This window comes from Epinephelus fuscoguttatus, linkage group LG11 (assembly GCF_011397635.1).
Source record: "Epinephelus fuscoguttatus linkage group LG11, E.fuscoguttatus.final_Chr_v1".
Classification (NCBI taxonomy): domain Eukaryota; kingdom Metazoa; phylum Chordata; class Actinopteri; order Perciformes; family Serranidae; genus Epinephelus; species Epinephelus fuscoguttatus.
The window spans coordinates 2,726,830-2,745,643 of NC_064762.1; the positions used below are offsets into that span (position 1 = coordinate 2,726,830).

At 40.5% G+C, this 18,814-nt stretch overlaps 1 long non-coding RNA gene across 1 annotated transcript; it reads right to left on the minus strand.

Annotated features, from left to right (window-relative positions):
* Positions 1-8,792: 8,792 nt before the first annotated feature.
* LOC125897317 (uncharacterized) lies at positions 8,793-16,971 on the minus strand. The gene is made up of 3 exons (XR_007450410.1): positions 16,900-16,971; positions 8,991-9,043; positions 8,793-8,904 (listed from the first exon to the last, which is right to left on the minus strand). It is a non-coding gene; the product is annotated as an uncharacterized LOC125897317 (long non-coding RNA).
* Positions 16,972-18,814: the final 1,843 nt, after the last annotated feature.

The following is an 18,814-nucleotide window of genomic DNA, read 5'->3' on the forward strand; positions in this document are numbered from 1 at the left end:
GCTGCTTCAGGCACTTATTCCTGGAGCTTTAAATCTACAAGGATGCAGTGGCACAGCAGTCTGTTTGTGGAGTTAGATTTGTGTCTTTATTACATGCGAGAAAATAAATGATACGAGAGAAAAAAAAATGTTTGAGAGAAAAAGTTTTCACACTGATAAAAAATTTTTTGAGAGAAAGTATTTTGTCATAGAATATAAAAAATAATAATTTGAGATTTAAAAATGATTCAGTGATGAATGATTTCAAATATTATTTTTTTGCTATCAGTGTGAAAACATTTTCTCTCAAAAAAAACTGTTTCTCTCAAAACATTTTTCAGATTTTCTAATTTTTCAAATTCAACTGAATCATTCATCCATCATGGTCGATTCACCGGCATAGATGCACTGCGTTATTTGGGATAGGAAACTCCAATGTTTGGGTAAGATGATGACACACATATGATGAATGATTCAGTTGAATTTCACTCCCAAGACGATCCTCACCCAGCTGTCAATTCGATTGAGGCTGGCCAATAGGAACGTGGCCCCGCCCATGACATTATTTTCGCAGCGAAAGCAAAATCCTGACACGAGAGCAAAGACTTAGGTTTTGAGACAGAGAAGAAAAATGTTTTGAGAGAAACAATTTTTTTTTTTTAATGTTTTCACATTGACAGCAAAAAAATATTTGAGAGTAAAAGGTTTTGAGAGGTTTTTTTTCTTGGAAATCATTTTTTAAAATCTCAAATTTTTTTTATATTCTATGACAAAATACTTTCTCTCAAAGCCTTTTTTAGTCTCAAATATTATTATTTTTTGCTATCAGTGTGAAAACTTTCTCTCAAATCTCTCATATCATTTATTTTCTCGCATGTAATAAAGACACAAATCTAACTCCATATCTTTTTGACCACGAGTACTCAAGACTCTAGACAATTACTTGGGAGAGTATTTCTCTAGCTAGCAAAGAACAAGAAAGGACAGTTTGTTGTTGGTCCTAATTTGTTTGCAGCTACTGGATTTTTTGCTGTCATCCTGATAAGATACACTTCCTCTGACTGTTTATTTGACAGCGTGAATATTGTGGCTCTGTAGGTGTGGCAGAAATTGTTTCAAGGTTTCAGATAAGAATGTTATTTTTGTGCTCAAGTGAGTTTGGAAAAGAGAGATGTGGAGTCCTGGGGGGTATTCCATCAACATAGCTAAGAATATCCAGACTAAGGTGTAATCTTGAAGTTTGACTAAACGCCAACTCCCAGTCTAGCTCCAACCCGTTCCATCAAGTGAAATCAGCTGGCTCCAACTGACGCTAATTCAAGCCTCACCTATTAAGCCTCAACTCATGCACGCACCCAGGGAAAATAAAAAGCCCAAACTAGTCGAGTGCCGAAAATGTTGCAAAATGTCAAAAAGCAAAAGAAAGGAGCGAGCGGAGGCTTTTTCTGCAGCGGAGCAAACGCTCCTTATGGAAGTGTATGAGGACTGTAAGGACATAATTACGAAAAAGGCAATACTGCAGCGATTAATAAAGCAAGGGAGGTGGCGTGACGGAATATTGCCGACAGGCTTAATGCACAAGTGACAAAGAAAATTCAGCATTTCAGCATAATATCATGTTCTATAAATCCCACATCAAAGGGACAAAATATATGTCGATAAGAACACCTATTAAATCTAACAATTCAAGTCTGCCTAATGAAATTCACCACGTGTAAATTAATATTAGTGATAGACTGTTTATCACATTTATCTACTGATTCCTATGTTAAGTTCAGATGATGCATTTAATCAAACTATTTTATGTCAATCATCACATTATTGATTGTAGATTATGACATTTCCGAAATGATCAGTTTATAGGAAATAATCACATGACATTTATCTATTGATTGTAGAATATTCCATTTAGCAAATCCATCAGTTCAGTGGAGATGAGGAAAACTATTAAGTGAATGCAGGTGAGAGTGAATCAATGATCTATTTCTCATCATTTGGGAGTCAACTGTGAGCTCTATCCTTTATTATATCAAAATAAGGAAAATCCCCTTAAATGTATAGGTTGTGCTATACGATGAGGAACAGACAGACCACAGTGGTGTGTGTCCCATTTTAATGTGGCTGCTTTGTGTCATGGTTAATTCATCAATATAAAAGATAACCATATGTTAATGTGAACAAATCAAGCCCTTTGCATGATGTATGGTGATGCTAGAAATAATCAAAATGAATAGAAAATACACCCTTTTTTACCTCTCTGCAAACAGTTGCCTTACTTAGCCTCTCAGCATCACCAACACTATACAGGAATGTACCGCTAGCAAAGAACCTCAGTGCAGTACAGACTGACTGCACAGTGGTCAGAGACTGGCTGCAGCGTGTGACCGTTATAATGTGTGTTCCAGCAAACTGCATAGATACACTATGCTCTGCCTGTTGAACCGGTACCTCTCCCACAGATAGGAGTCTGTCTGTATCAGTGGGCTGGTCCTGTCCTGGATGACCCTTGGGGCTGGTGGTGGTTGGAAGACCCTCTGGACAATGTGGGCCTCCTCAACAACAGGATCCTCGATGAAGGGGCATGCCATTATTTCCTAATTTACTCTCTCTGTGTCTCTCTGGGTGTGTCCCTCTCCTTCTCTGGCCGTTGTCAGTTGACCTTAATTGGCTGTGAATTTGCTAGCCAATTGGAAACAGAGTGGGGTGGGGATGGAGGGCAATCACATGTTCATGTACAATCTTTTTTTTAATGCCTCAGTTTCATTTTATTATTGTTTTGTTTTTATTAAATTGATTATGGCTTTACTGTTGTGTTTTTTTTTAAATTCTTATTTTTATTACATTTTAATTTGTTTTTTAATAGTTCATTTTTTTATTAATTATGTTATATATTTTATGATCTACATATTATTTTATCATTACACGACAGTTGTGAGTGTGTAAAGCTCTGGCAGAACTGTCTTTTAGGTGTCTGTTTTTGTCTATTGAACATTTGTTGATCATAGATGGAGCTAATCCTCACCTTAATCCTGCCACAGACCAGGATTGCCCGGCAGCATAAGTTACCATGGTTACTAGGCTGGGATTCAGGTTAACCACCTTGATGGAGCGGAGTTGTGGCTCAGTTTGATGGAACACAAACCAGAGTTTAGCTCGATGTATCAGGCTTAACCAGAACCATGGTTTCCATGGTTACCGATGTGAGGCTAATCTTAGCCACTTTGATGGAACAGAACTCTGGCTCACATTAGCCAGACTTGGCCATTTAAGCCTGGATTTGCCTTTAGCCTGCTTGATGGAATACCCCCCAGGTTGAGGGTGTAGACTGTTTATTTAGATGCAAACCAGGTGCAAAAAATTTAATAATTTAATTTTTACACTAGGCTCATTTCACACACACACACACACACACACACACACACACACACACACACACACACACACACAGTATGGTGTGTGTGGGTCTGGACAGCAAAAAGCCAACATATTTTCACCCCCAACTTGTCAAATACCGACGTCATGGACCCTTTATGTCAAAACATGATGAGCTATGTAACCCCATTTTTTTTTATGTTAATTGTCACAATTCATGCTTGTTACATGCATCATCTCTTTTCAAAATAAACTTCCACTTTCACAGGAAATGTACACTTTCTACAAGTCAGTTTCAAAATAAAATTAGAACATAGGTTAAAAAAAAAAAAAAACAAGTTCTAGGTTTATACACAAAACCATGTGGTTTGGATTTGGCAACAAAAGCATGTGGTTTGGTGTGGGCAACAAAAGCATGTGGTTTGGCATAGGCAACAAAAGCATGTGGTTTGGTGTGGGCAACAAAAGCATGTGGTTTGGCATAGGCAACAAAAGCATGTGGTTTGGCGTGGGCAACAAAAGCATGTGGTTTGGTTTAGGCAACAAAAGCATGTGGTTTGGTTTAGGCAACAAAAGCATGTGGTTTGGTTTAGGTAACAAAAGCATGTGGCTAGGTTTGTGCAACACAAGCATGTGGTTTGGCATAGGCAACAAAAGCATGTGGTTTGGTTTAGGCAACAACGGCATGTGGTTTGGTGTGGGCAACACAAGTATGTGGTTTGGTTTAGGCAACAACAGCATGTGGTTTGGCATAGGCAACGAAAGCATGTGATTTGGTTTAGGCAACAACAGCATGTGGTTTGGCATAGGCAACGAAAGCATGTGATTTGGTTTAGGCAACAACAGCATGTGGTTTGGCATAGGCAACGAAAGCATGTGATTTGGTTTAGGCAACAACAGCATGTGGTTTGGTGTGGACAACACAAGCATGTGGTTCAGGCAACAAAAGTATGTGGTTAGGTTTGGGCAACAAGAGTGTGTGGTTTAGTTTATGCAACAAAACCCATGGTTAGCATCATGCGACAAAAGCATGTGGTCAGAATCAGTCAACAAAAACCTGTGCTTAATTTTATGCAACAAGAGCACGTGATTAGCTTTGCGCAACAAACGCATAGGCATAGGCAACACAAGCATGTGGTTCGGTGTGGGTAACACAAGCATGTGGTTCAGGCAATGAAAGTCTGTGGTTTGGTTAAGGCAACAACAGCATGTGGTTAGTTTTGGGCAACAAAAGCATGTGAGTTAATTTATGTAACAAAAAACTTTGGTTAGATTCTGGCACCAAAAACCCATGGTTAACGTCATGCAACGAAGGCACATGGTGAGGTTTGAGCCAAAAAAGCATGTGGTTAGATGTATACAACAAAAGCATGTGGTTTGGTTTGTGCAACAAAACCCATGGTTAGCATCATGCAACAAAAGCATGTGGTCAGGTTTTGGCAACACAATCATGTGATTAACTTTGTGCAACAAATGCATGTGGTTTGGTGTGGGCAATACAAGCATGTGGTTCAGGCAACAAGAGCATGTGGTTAGGTTTGGGCAACAAAATCATTTGGTTAGGTTTAGGCAATGAGAATGTGGTTAGGTTTGGGCAACAAAAACCTGTGGTTAGGTTCAGGCAACAAAAACCTGTGGTTAGGTTCAGGCAACAAGAGCATGTGGTTAGGTTTTGGCAACAAGAGCATGTGGTGAAGTTTAAGCAATGAGAATGTGGTTAGGTTTGGGCAACAAAAGCATGTGGTTCTGTCAATGCAACAAAGACCAGTGGTTAACTTTATGCACCATAAACATGTGATTAGGTTCAGGCAATAAAAGCATGTGGTTTGGTTTAGGCAATAAAAGCATGTGGTTTGGTTTAGGCAATAAAAGCATGTGGTTAGGTTAAAAAAAAACATGGTTAGGCTTAAAATAAGTTTGTGACGTCGTGTGACATAAGTCACTGGCAAAGTATGCCACATTTACTAGCACACTGTGTCGTTATTAAAATAACTCAGTTGATGTTTGGTTTCACACAGGAAATGAACAGCGGGTGAAAGCTTGTTTGATCCATCCACCTCCTCTCCCACCTGCCTGAGGCAGACTTTCTTGCTCGTTATACGATGGTAGTTGCCAACAGGGTGCCTCTGTGCTTCAGTGTCTGAAGCCGAAAGGGACGCTGACCAGCTGTTGGCATTTGATGAGTTGGGGGTGAGACCGGGTTGAAAAAGCAAACTTAAGCTAAAAATATAAAGCTAATAATGAATGTAATTACTATCAACTAACATTTAGCAAGAACTACATAGGCTAAGCACTGTGGTGTGCTGGAGGTTTTCTGGACCCAGGGATATTAAACTTATCTGCCTTGAATCATTCAAACATGAATGAACAGTGAGGAGAAAAAAAGTAATTCATAAATTCCAGTCAATGAAATTCGATCAAGCTGTGAATATATGATGATGATAAACTTGAAAGCAATTCATCAGAATCCTCAAGGTTATTTAGATCATAAACAACCTTGATGCCCACAAGAACACTTTTGTTAACACCCCCTCTGAATCTCCCCCATCTCTCTGAGGGGTTGAGGCTCGCTGTTCTTTCATCCTTAGAAAAATGAATTTTAAAACTTTATTACATAATGGAGTGGAGAGGCATATCTCCATAGTAACAGCAGTATAAACACCCTCTGGCTCGATGCTGCAACTGAAGCTGTTTAGCATTCACTCCTCCTCCTCTCATTTCATAAAGGCTACTGAACATCTAACGACGCAGCAGCCTGTCAGGGATGCTCCACGAAGGTCAGGAACACGGGATGATCATACGAAACGCATGCCAAAGACTTTCTGATGAAAAGAGCTGAAATCACAAAGAGAGAATGACAATGTTTTACGTAATTAAGCACCTCAAGCAACTCTCTCTTTGCATTAGCAGGATATGTGCCGGTGTAGGCACAGTATGTTCCTTGGAGCAAAATTGAGCAATTGCTGAATAAATAAAGCAAAGCTGTTTGAAGAAATGTAATATATACGTTTTTGCACTGCAGAAATCAATTCCAACTTCAAAAAGAAAAGAAACCCCAGGAAGTGTCCTTAAAAATAGAAAACAGTAGAGAAATCCAATTTTCTTGCAAACCAGAAAATGAATACAACAAAGGGAGAGAGGCCTGAATGAAATGCAAAGGTCACACTGTAACAAGTAATTACATCAATCCTGACTTTGCATCAAAGATAGCGGGAGTGCTTACATTTTAAGTTCTGGTATAAATAGACAATAAATTAAAGCTGTGCTGAATGTATTTTCTTTTTAACATTCAAAGCTTCTGTTAAGGTTTCCAGATGAGCTTTCCAATGTCTGTCATCATATTTTATGACATCACCCTAAAAAAAGAATTCTCAAACAAAATCCTCAATTTGAATAAAATGATTGGTAGGATTAAATGAGTCTCTTGTTATTAATTCACCTTACGTTTATGAATAGATTATGGTGCCCTTTGAAAATGACTAGACCACGCCGTCAAGCTCTGCCAACTGGGATAGCCTGACGGTTTGGATATGGGAGTTGTCAAAGGGCCGAAAACATCACAACAGTGAGAGTTGAAGCACGAACCAGGCCTGTCCGAGATCATCACCTAAAATACTGAGCCTGACCCTGACCAAACCCAACCACCCCAAAAAGCACTAATCGACTTCTAACACCTGGGACACACTGGCTGTGTGGTGGTGCAAGCCGTGCACGTCTCCATCAGAAATTGGAGCAGCTCGGTGGATCATCGACTCTCCACACTGTATTTCCCCACCAGAGAAGCTCCCTGCTCGGCTGGGAGGAAGGACAGGGAGCCCAGCACAGAACCTGGTGGCTCCCGCTCATTCTGTTCCTGCCCGCAGGGCGAGAAGGAGTGCTCACTTTTAACTAAATAAATGGGCATGTGTTTTAAACAATAAGCCAGAAAAACTTCAGGTGTACTGGGAGGGGATATTCCTCCATAGTCAATGTGTGGAACGTTTGATACTCAGTTTCTGTACCCCTGTGTTCATCTCTGGGGGTACCCCACCTATAAAGGGGTGTCTCCTGCTGTACCTCTCCACTTTTTGCTGTTGCACTCCATGGGGGTGGTAAGTGACATTGCTCTCGTAGTAATTTCCATGTTTTAGCTCTGTTAAGCTGTTTATAAGTTCATTTTTCAGTCTAAAATTTTCTATAATATGCTAACATATTCCTATGTCACTTTATTTGTGTAGGGGCTCGAGTTATATGGTCATGATTGACAGAGGATTTTGTTTTTGCCGCTTCCAGTCAGGTATGTTTTTTTTTTTTTTTTTTTTTTTTTTTCAAAAATTGTACTGATTTGAAGTTTAAAAATGGTCAAACGGTGTGCATGGGGTACATGCAACTCTGACACAAGGTATCCTGAGAGGCTGGGCGACCAGGTGTATTTTTACACTTTAAACCACATCTCAAGCGAGAAAAGTGTCTCCTTTGGATAAAGTTGTGTGGTAACGTTAGACCACAACATCAACTCAACGTGAATAAGATTAACAATGATGTCTACATCTGTTCTAAGGTAAGTCAACATTGTGTTTGAGGCAACATATTGTCACTTTGCTGGAAAGAAATATAAAGTTATCTTTAACATCTCTAGCTAACGTTAGCTAAAGTTAGCCTAACGTTAGCTCCTAGCTGCGTTGTTCATCATGTCACCTTGTTTGCTGGGAGTTCATTAGCCTATTTTGTTCTAGTTTTGTACTTTGGTGATGGTACATCATTGTTAGCTGTTGTCCAAAGGGCTCTAGTTAAGCTAACGTTAACTTCTGGAGCTTAGCTTCATTAACTTATCTGTAATGGCAGAGATAACAAAGGTTGGCAAACGTTATGCTGAATGATTCAGTGTAAATACTGTAGCACCAAACTAACGGAGAGACACTCTTGGTAAAGATGGTAAAAAGGCCGTTATCCTTTTCTCATATTCTGAGCCAAAAACCTTAACTTCAGTGGCACTTTGATGCACCAAAATTTGATCGTTATGTCCCCAAAAATCATCAGTTGCCTCCTGTGAAATGCCGTGTACTGTGACACCTGCCATAGCGCCGGTCACTGACTGTTGATAGTTTGTCCGAGTGAGTGGAGGGGGCGTGGCTTAGCCATAGGTCAATTGAAACAGGTCTTTATATTTCAAAATGTGTAGCCACACCAGGCTAGTAAAAGGGACTGGGTATTTAATTGGGACTAGGCTTTAGATTGAATTTTACGGTACTGTGTTTAAGCAGAATTAATCAACATGCAAAAAATTAGCTTTGCTGAATTTGAATGTTCATTTAGAATTCAGGGTCAATGTTATGAATGAAGCTTTAAAGCTTCAAACTATTCGACACAGCCATGCAATAATGATTTTTGTGGAATGTTGTGTTTCAGTGGTCACAACTTTCTGATTTTTCACTTGCAGCATGACACAGTCAGGCTCTTGAGCTGCACAAGAAGAGGGACACATGCCAGGAAATTAAAATAAAGACAGTAGAAATCTGTAGACTTTGTTGTGTAGTGAGAGGATGAGTGGAAATGTTCTCTGTGGCCGTTGTGCTGAAAGAAAACGCAAAGAGGTATGATGAGGAGGTCTGCCAACAAGCACTGACTGCTGATCTGTCTTATATGCACACAGAGCTCACCGTGGCCCAGCTGTGTCTCATGCCACTGATTGCACTCAATCACGTCTGCAGCCCTGGAAGGAGAAAACAAACAGCACAAGCAGAGCAACCGTCACACTGTATTAATAAAACTGTATTATTACCCTTCATGTCAGTGATATAATATTAACAGTATCAACAAAATGGATTAACTACAGACATAAAGTGTTATCTTTTTTTAGCTTTAAATTATGTTTATTGTTGCCTTACACACAAAAACCACCTGCACACTGAGCCAATATACATGTTTTCATCTATTTAGTTATTTATTTTATTCTATTTTCTACTTTTATTCCACTGCACTCTGCACGCACTATTTTATTTTTAGAACATCGGTATGTTACCCTGCATTTTACTGCACATATTGTATAAGCATATGGTATATAAAACCTATGGCTCTTGAATGTACAGTATGCTATGATAATATGTCCATGTGCCTGCACTTGTTCCACCGTGTCGCCACTGTTGTCTTCAAGTAGATGATAAATAGCAGTTCGCAGAGCATCAACCAGATGTCAGAGGTTCTGGTTCGTATGTTGGAAACAGGGATGGGCAGACTCTGAGATACTCACCAGCTACTCACTTTATATTGATCCCTTTAAAATAAATTTAGATAGATAGTTTTATACTTCTGAACTTTATACCAGTACTTTTGGATGGTGTTTGTGCCAAAACAACCCACCATTTAGCTGGCCCCTGTCATATGACTGCAGACACCATGTGACATCAGAACCTAGTGTGAACATGGTCGCGTTCTTCTGCAAAAATGAAATGGCAGTACGTAAAGTTAAAATAAGTCAATGCTGACTTTTGGTTCCACATGGGACACAGACATTGGTCTACTGGATGAAAGTCCATTTGTCTGTTTGAGCCATCCACAATCCTGATCCATACTTTGTAATTCATTAAACTACTTATCGGGTCGTAACATTAATCACCGCCCATAGTGTGACGTTATTGAATGAGGTAATTCATGTGTCCATCAAGACAAATGTGGTGCAGGGGGCGGGGCAAATCAACACTGTAGTATCCTGTTATTTTGTGTGGTAACATTGTATCAATACACTGATGCCAAGTATTGATTTATTTAGTATATAATTTATTAATAGCCTATTGCGAATACGAATAAAACTTCTGGTAGCCTACCAACATAATAAAACTAGTTTTCTTTCTCAGTCCAACAGAGAATTGTGCAGCAATAAAAATGACTTAAGTGAGAAACTTTATCTTATTATATAAAACAGATGCTGACAAATGTTTCCTTGAGGGACAGAATTTACAGTCGATAAAAGGCAATAAATCTCAACATATTAACGCTGCCCCCAGCTTAGAATTTTCCTAGTCGACCAACAGTCATCATCACAGTCCATCAGTGGACTAGTCTCCTGCATGTTTCTGATAATAAGTTAATAATTAAATGATATATTTTGGTGGTTTGAGTTGAAGGTGTGAGAAAGAATAGTATCAGTAACATTGTTAACACTGTGCTACATTACAGAGAAATACAAACCGTACTAATGAACCTTCATTAATATAGGCCTATATTTTATCTCCAAGTGCACGTCACACACTGAGCGAGCCGCCTGTTAATGACGCTGTGGGCTAATGGGCATGTAGCTACTTCCATGTTTCACATGATACGTCATGTTTGTAGTCGACCAATGAAGATGAGTTTACATATCACCTTGGGTTCGTCCTTCACCTTCTCAAAATGATCCCACACTTTGGATTTCCTGCCCGACATGTTATTAACTAGCCTGTGGAATAACCGCAGGTACCAGCCCTGGAGATTAACCTGACTCCTGTCTGACTGCTGAGCGTGGACACTTCCTGTGTCTGTCCTTTCACATTAAAGTCACACATGCTCCAGTCATATAGGTTTGGATTTATTTTGACAAGGTGCAGCTCCTGATAGAGTTTCACAATTGTTTTTTTTGTTTGTTTGTTTTTCTGCAACTAAGTGACCAATGAAATCTTGCCGACTAATGACCTTTCTGGTCGGCTAACCTTTGGTTGACTGACCTATAATATATGTTATTGCAATACTCAGCATATTGCAAAATGTTTTAAATTGCATTATTACACGGCTGTATTAAATGCTGTATTCTGATTGGTCAGTCGCGGCATTCAGCGGTCTGATATTACTGTATAATGACCGCTGCTAGTAGCAACAGTCATTATACACAGTTGCTATGTAGCCCAGCGTTGCTAGGGTTGCTGCCCTGCAACACACTGCAGCTGTCAAACAACTTCCGAGGGAAAAAACAAACAGAAGGGGCTGATTTTAACATTTCTTTTAACTTATTTGGAGAATAGCGACGAGGATTTTGAGGAATGGGATGCCGCTGAAGAATAAGAATACAGACTTTCTCTGCCAAAAACAAAAGAACACGGATTTGAATACACACTCTGCAGTCATGCTTAATGACATTTTACGCGAGTTTTATGCCTCGGTTCAGTCCACTAAGCCTGGGTGAGTATAAAACTTTCACCAAAAGTTGTTGAATCCAGTCGGTTTTAATGCACTTCGCTGAGGCAGACAACATTATTTATTTAACTGATAATTAGCCGTGTAATAAGCAGGATAATAACTCCCTTCAGGGGAATAAAACCTATTCGCCTGTCGGGAGTTATTTTCCCAGTATTCACCGGCTCATTATACATTATCCCTTACATAATATTGTATCGTGATGAAAGTATCATGACATCATAGGGCCTCTGGTGAATCCTGCCTCTACTGCCGACATATAATTGTAACACATGCAACCTGCCACGTAATGCAGTGTTAAGAGGTCGTGGTCATTTCATGTAACCGTAGCTAGCAGCAAACTGGTCAACCAGAAAAGGTCCAATACTAACAAGCTGAAAAGGGGCATATCTCCACCTATCATAGCAGAGTCTGACATACTTAATAAATCGAATCCCCTCCCGTGCTTGTACACCGAGACAAGGACAGTAGTCCAATAAATGACCTGGTCGAGCTATAACCGTACCTCGACTTAACTGTGCATGTAAACGTCCTGACTGACTGCAGCTGTATTGATACCAGCGGCTCGTAGAATTGGACCCCTCTTCACTTTCCCACACTTTAACCTCAACTGTCTCGTGTGCTTACAGTAAACGATTATTCTCCCTTACAGTGTTTCCAGACATGTCAATTCCCTTCTCCACAGCCTCTTTTGTATTTCCCAGGCAGCCCCATATAAATTTAACTTCAAGTAGATTGTGTTTAAAAGCTATTATGCAGCTGTAATAATATACACTGCTTTAAATTTTTGATGGAGGCACAATATTGCTTTATGCTTTTAATGAAAACTTTATGTTCACGCAAGAGTGAGAACCAAGTGTGTTGTGTGTGCACATGTAGGGGCATAAACGCACTGTGTAAGAAGGACAAACAACCAACTGATATACTACCACTTATTCCCTCCTGTTTTACTGTTAACAGTTTTGGACAGCCGTGCTTTACAAACCATGAAAGGCTAATAAATAAAACATATTTCGAAATTGCTTCTATTGATGGGAACCTGCAAACACAAAAAAACAACAACGATTCGTGCTGTTCAGCAGCTCAAGTTAACTCCATGTGAGTCTGTGACCTCTCAGCGGCGCATGAACCAGTCTCCAGGTCATGTGAGGTGAAAACAGCTCATGAGGGAGCAGAAAAGTGCTCTGTAAATTATGCAAAACATTGCTCAGCTCCGCTCCTTAGAGAAATTCATATCAGCTTTTAAAGTGCAAAGGTTTCTGGGAGCACTTCTCACCATGTGTTGCTTGTTGTTAATTGACAGGCTAGGGTTTTTACATGCTCCATTACATGTTATTGCCCGACAGATAGCAGTAAACTGTAGTTTAAGCTGATACTGGATGGGCTGAACGCGTATAAGCAAGGATTTGCAGAGACATTTTGAAAGGAAGCGGCTCAAAATGAGAAGAAAAGGAAGTAAAATGATAAAAAAATATTTTTCAGAACGAGTTTTCGCCTTGGCAGCTGTTTATGCTCCCATAGATTCAATAACTGCGTAATATTTTAGTATAACAACCTTTTTAAAGTAAAATATTCTGTAGGTTTTCCACTTTAACTATTTCCAAATATTCCCACCTCTGATATGAATCTATTCACAAGCTGTTTTGTTTGTTTATCAGTGAACCTGTATATGTAAAATTACCTTTAACACGCAGCAAACAAAGGCACAGAGATACACTTTTCTATTGTAAATATCCTGTGATTCGATAAGTGAGGCTCCCTAAAGCTGGCGAATCCCCCAAATATGTGGATGTTGAAACTTCGTATATGAATTATTGTGTTGCTGTTTCCAGTGCAGTCTCAGGAGCAGTGGAAATTATTGACACGGACCTATAAATCAGCGTACTTTATGAGCAAAGCACATAGAAAGGAAACTGCAAAGAGACTCCATATTTTTCATTTTCTCCAATGAATATATTTGCATTGCTTTTCACCATATGTGAAAATAAAAATACAGATGGAGTCGCATGCACTATATCCATATGTTGTTTGTGTATTCTTAAAGGAATGGTTGGACATCTACAGCAACTGAAATAGAAGGAGTCTCTGTCTGCCTGTCTGCCTGCCTGTCTGCCTGTCTGTGTGTCTGTCTGTCTGTCTGTCTTTGTGTCCTTTGATTTTTGCAACAACCATTCACCAGATCGACTTCACACCTGCCGGGTGAGTTCCTGGAAACCCAAAGAAGTGCAGTGTCGAGTGCAAGCTCGTAAAATCTACGGGACATATTTATTAGTGCATGTTATGTACACACTGTGTAGTGTGTTGAGAGAGGAGCCCTGTTAACTGTTACGCTGCCAAACGGCATGCTGGGTACAGCTCGCTCTCCGTCGCTCCTTACAGTACCGGAGATGTGACACTGCAGCAAAGTCAAACATTTCAAGCATAAGTTTTAGAATGACGCTCTTGTTGAAATAGCTAGCTGTTAGCAAATGACACGTGTATCTGAGCATTGGTGGGGAACGTAACAGTGTCGTGGCAGGTGTGCACAGAGTTGAGAGTGAAGTTGCAGCAGCTGGCATCATGAACATGCACAGATTTTGCTGTAACGCGCAAAGCAAAGTGTGCGGCACAACAACATCACAGTTCACTATATTGAACTTTTGGTCTGGTCTCCCCTGAGAAAATTTTGAAAATTCACGCGGTGAAATCCTATTTTCATGCAATTTCATACAGAAATAGACAATAGATAATAGACAAGTGCATTACATTAGCCTACCTCATCATGTTCTCGTGTAGTAGAACTACTCTCTTCTTCTTGCCTCGTTTTTTTTTTTTGTTTGTTTGTTTTTTTAAAGAAGTTGAGCAGACTCATCTAACAAAAAGTCTTTTCATCATAAGTGTGTTTTAGTTATTCAGGCAGGGCCCATGGTTTCATAACACAGTTAAATGTAAATTTGGCAGCAATTTGCTTACCTTGGTACAATTCCGACCAGCAATGTATCGAGGACAGGCGGCTTCCCCGCTATTTACTTTACGAAGTAGCATGAAGTTCAGGGGAGCCCCACGAGACCTAAACTTGCTTTCTGAGAATAGTTTGCAGTAGGGCTGTGCGATTGCCTCTAAATTTCTTATTGTGGATTGTCATTGCTCTAGATTGCCAATACACGATTAAATTGCCAAGGTGGGGGGGAGTTACGTCCTTGGTATAGGCTATAGCCTAGGCCTACCACCGCATTTTATATTTTTTGTGTTATAATGACGTTATTTTAATATTTTGCATCACATGCAAAAGTGAGCGTCTCCGGCTTGTCAGCGCAGCGCGGAGACGTGTTGCTCCTCCTCACTTCAAGTTGCTGTCATTAACTTTTAACCTGCAAAGGCAGCAGTGCTGCAACACTGTAGGAATTTATGAAAGCCCTTGTGAACATTTCAATAGTTACACATTAAAACAATATTTATATATTATATATATTTCAAAGTCACCTTGATATCCAGCGAATCGCCTGGCAACCTTCCAATCGCCAATATATGATTTGATCACTGATCGTCCCAGGCCTAGTTTGCGGTCCAGTCAAGCCTAAATAGATAAACATGAAAACTGCGGATCATATTTCACATCGCTACATCCACATGACATCACGTGGGTGGCCCCAGGCCTGAAAGTCAAACACGAAGAGGGGTTTAGAGGAGACTTCCGCAGATTATCATGTGATATTATGATCTCGCGATCTGCCAATTCCCACTGCTCTCGTGCGCGCCGCTATAGTTCCCAGTGGACATTGACAGGATGGAGTTAGTCCGCGCCGTGGCCGAATCACGCACGTGACGGATCCAGTGGACATCCGGTGTGAGATTTCTTAAACGGCAGTGAGAGAGTGACAGTGATGGTGAAACAGTCATGCCAGATGAGTGAGAGTTGGCAACAAAGGAGGTGCAACTGCAGAGTGGCACAGACACACCACAGCGCAAGTATAAATGCTCACAATAGCGTAGGCTATGTGACGCACCACCTTAAGAAAGGGCTTTCTTGTGGCCCTCTGTGTACCTTTTGACAGAGCTGGACTAGCTGTTTCCCCTTGCTCTTTATGCTATGCTAAGCTAATTGGCTTCATATTTCCCATGCAGACACCAGAGTGATATGGATCATTTTATTTATTTAACTCTTGACAAGAAAGCAAAGAAGTGCATTTCACAAAGACTACTTTAAAAAACTGATGTGCTTCCAGTGTGTCTACTGTAACATATGTGCACTGTATAAGTAAGCCAAGGTGACTGATGCTGCAGCTAATCTAAACACACAGCACATATTTTTATGTTACTTTACATTTGCCTTTATTGGACAGTGTGACACTGAGACAAAGAACAGCTCTTAGAGCGGATGAATGTAAATGTCCCAAACCACTTTAAACCTAGTTTAAGCAGCACTATATTCTGCATGTCTGCATTTTCTGTTGACGGAGTCGGAAGAGAAGTGGGCCATTTTTACTTTCTACATCAAACCTTAATGACACTTGGGTGCTGTGGTGAAATGTGTTGACTGTACCACGTGAAAGGAGTAACGTGAATCCAGTTTGGGATCTTTTCTTGTTATTAGTTTTTCTTTTTTCCAAGTGGGTCAAAAAAACACTCCACTTCCAGGAAGACCTATCCCTGGAGAGCCTCTGCTATCATGCCCTAATGACAAGCAATTTTTGAAACACGCTAAACAGTGTCTTTGAGACCGGGGTTGGAAATGAACAAAACATGAGTGAAATTCCTGTCTAAATCAAAATCACATTACTGGAAATCTCTTCTTTGTGCTTTGACATTTGAGAAAAGTCTCTTTGCTTTCACAACAGTGTCACACCAGACCTCAGCTGACGCACTTTGTCCCAGCTTTATCTGCTTAGTTTTGGTGGTGCTTCTGGCTGTAAAGTCAAAAGAGGCAGCGCGACTTCATTTGTGAGCAGACTGATAAACCGCAGCGAGAAACGTACCTATCTTCCCAGCACTGACTCTTTATCAATACAACAGATTAGTTATTTTTCTGGGCTAAATGACCAGGCTGTGTGATGCGATAAAGAGAAAAAGCCACCCTCTCTAAAGTCGTGCAGTTTTGTGTATCAGCGCTGCTCTCGTGGACAAAAGGACGCTGGTGATCCAAGGTGATGTATCAGTGTGCATCGAAGGCTCCATGCAGCCACAGCGGCCTAGACGGATTAGCCTGAGAGGGACTACATGACGGTTGCTTAGTAACTACAAACCTACTCAAATGCTTGACGAACATAAGGGACAGGGCTGTATTTTGACCATGAATAGTCAAAAGTGCTTTTTATTGCAACCTCACCTCACCTTGAACTACATACACTTTGACAGATGACACATATGATCTGAATAATCACCTGACAGGCCCCAAAAACTAGTGTTGCAATGATGTGTGTGTACCTGAGCCGCGTGTATTCAGTGACTCTCCAGTGCACTGGTAGTGGTTTTGCTGGATCCCTGCCACTCTTAGTGCTTTGCTGCAGGCTCTGTCCGGGCTGTTTTTCCTATTCTGGGATGTCCTTGTATGACCCGCGCTCCCATGCCAAGATCCAGGCTGTGTCTAATGAAAGTAAGGTTCCAGCAGTTTGTTTCAGAAAAAAAAACAAAAAAAACAGAATCAAGGCTCAGGCCGCCACTGTTTCATTAAGCCATACTTGTCAAGCCGATGGTTGAGAATGTGAAAAGTAGCAGTAGCTGTGGGATTGTGGTTGCAGAGCAGGAGGTTTAAAAAGAAAGAGGTATTTACGCAATGAAAAGGGTTTTTATGGGATTTCCTCAGTAAAACTGACGTTCGATACTTTTGCTTATTCCCGGGAGAAAGGTGGCAACAGTAATAAGGAAAAGCCCTAATGAGAAACAAAACTAAAACAGTTTTATCTTTGTTTGTGTCTTGAATAGTTTATTTATTCCATTTTTTTATAGTGAATTCATTCAGCATTGTGTGTGTATGAATGATCACACTGTATGAATGAGAGTTGAGGCCCAGATGCATCAAACCAATGTCACAGCGACCCATGTTGCCTGAGACTTAGACAGAAGTTGCACTTAAACCAAAGACGGTGGATAAACCAAGACGGTAGTTTCATGTCGTATCCGACAACGGGAGGCTTTTAACAGATGACGTCCTGATGTTAGCTTTGCTGCTGCTGTTAGCTGTCCCTGTCAGCTGATGCTTTCTAGATATCATGATTTCCCAAAACTGAATAAATACCACACATAGCAACAAAAACTGCTTTGCTAGCTCAATCATGTTGTAACTAAGATATCCTCTGGAAAAAAATATTTTTTTCACGGACCGTTTATTGAGTTACTGAGTTATTACAGGCACCGCTAACGGCTAGCAGTTAGCCCAGCTAATCTACGATAACCAAGCGAGGTTGGGGATACTCGTCTTTGATTGGGCTACAGGGGACAACCCCTACTTAGAAGACCAGAAATGTATACCATTTCATACAATGGTGGTATATTGTAGGTGGGCCATCTTGTAGTAGTACAGTATCTTTGCTTAAACACACTGCAACGCCTACAGCCGGCGGCCAACGAGCACGTGTGTTTTGTGCCTGCGTGAGAGGAAATAGCTCTCTATAACAACAAGTGGCGATAGTCTGTATGTGTCGTTCAAAAAACGGAAACCAGAACAACCAGGGCTGCGGATATACAAATTATTGTTATGATATACATGTGAAACAAAGCAGCTACGATTGTCATGCACTCTCACTGACCTCTGGTTGGTTTTTAGTTGCTTTGCTCCAGATCGTCATGTCGTGAAAATATTTGTGTATTGGCTGGTACGATATCAGAATTTCACTACACGACTATCTTGGCCAAAAGAGTTCACAATAATGATATCACCACGACATCTATAGAATATTTCTCTTTTTAGGCAAATAAATTACGCTCAAATTACGAGTGTAGGATGGTTGAAAGAGAGTCTGCAGCCGTAACTGTTCAAAGCTGGTGAAACAGTGATAAGGCAACCAGATAGCTTTGGAGGACACAGTGAGAATGAGGCACTGGATTATCCATCAATACCGGTATAATGCGACACCCCTACTTCTCATCATAAATATATAAGAATAACTAGATGCCAGACAGTAAGATGGCGCCTGTCCAGTCCGATGGAACTGCTCGCCTGGCGCAAACGCCAAAAAAAGTTTCTAGTCTCTGGGTTTAATTCGGCAGTGTGCGGCCCACTGAAAATGTGCAGTAGTGTTTATCCCACTGGCCACACAGTCCATAAACTTGACATTGTGAAGATGTGATAGATTTTTTAAATCACTTTTCTGGGCTTGAGGAAAGTTTCACAAATAAAAAA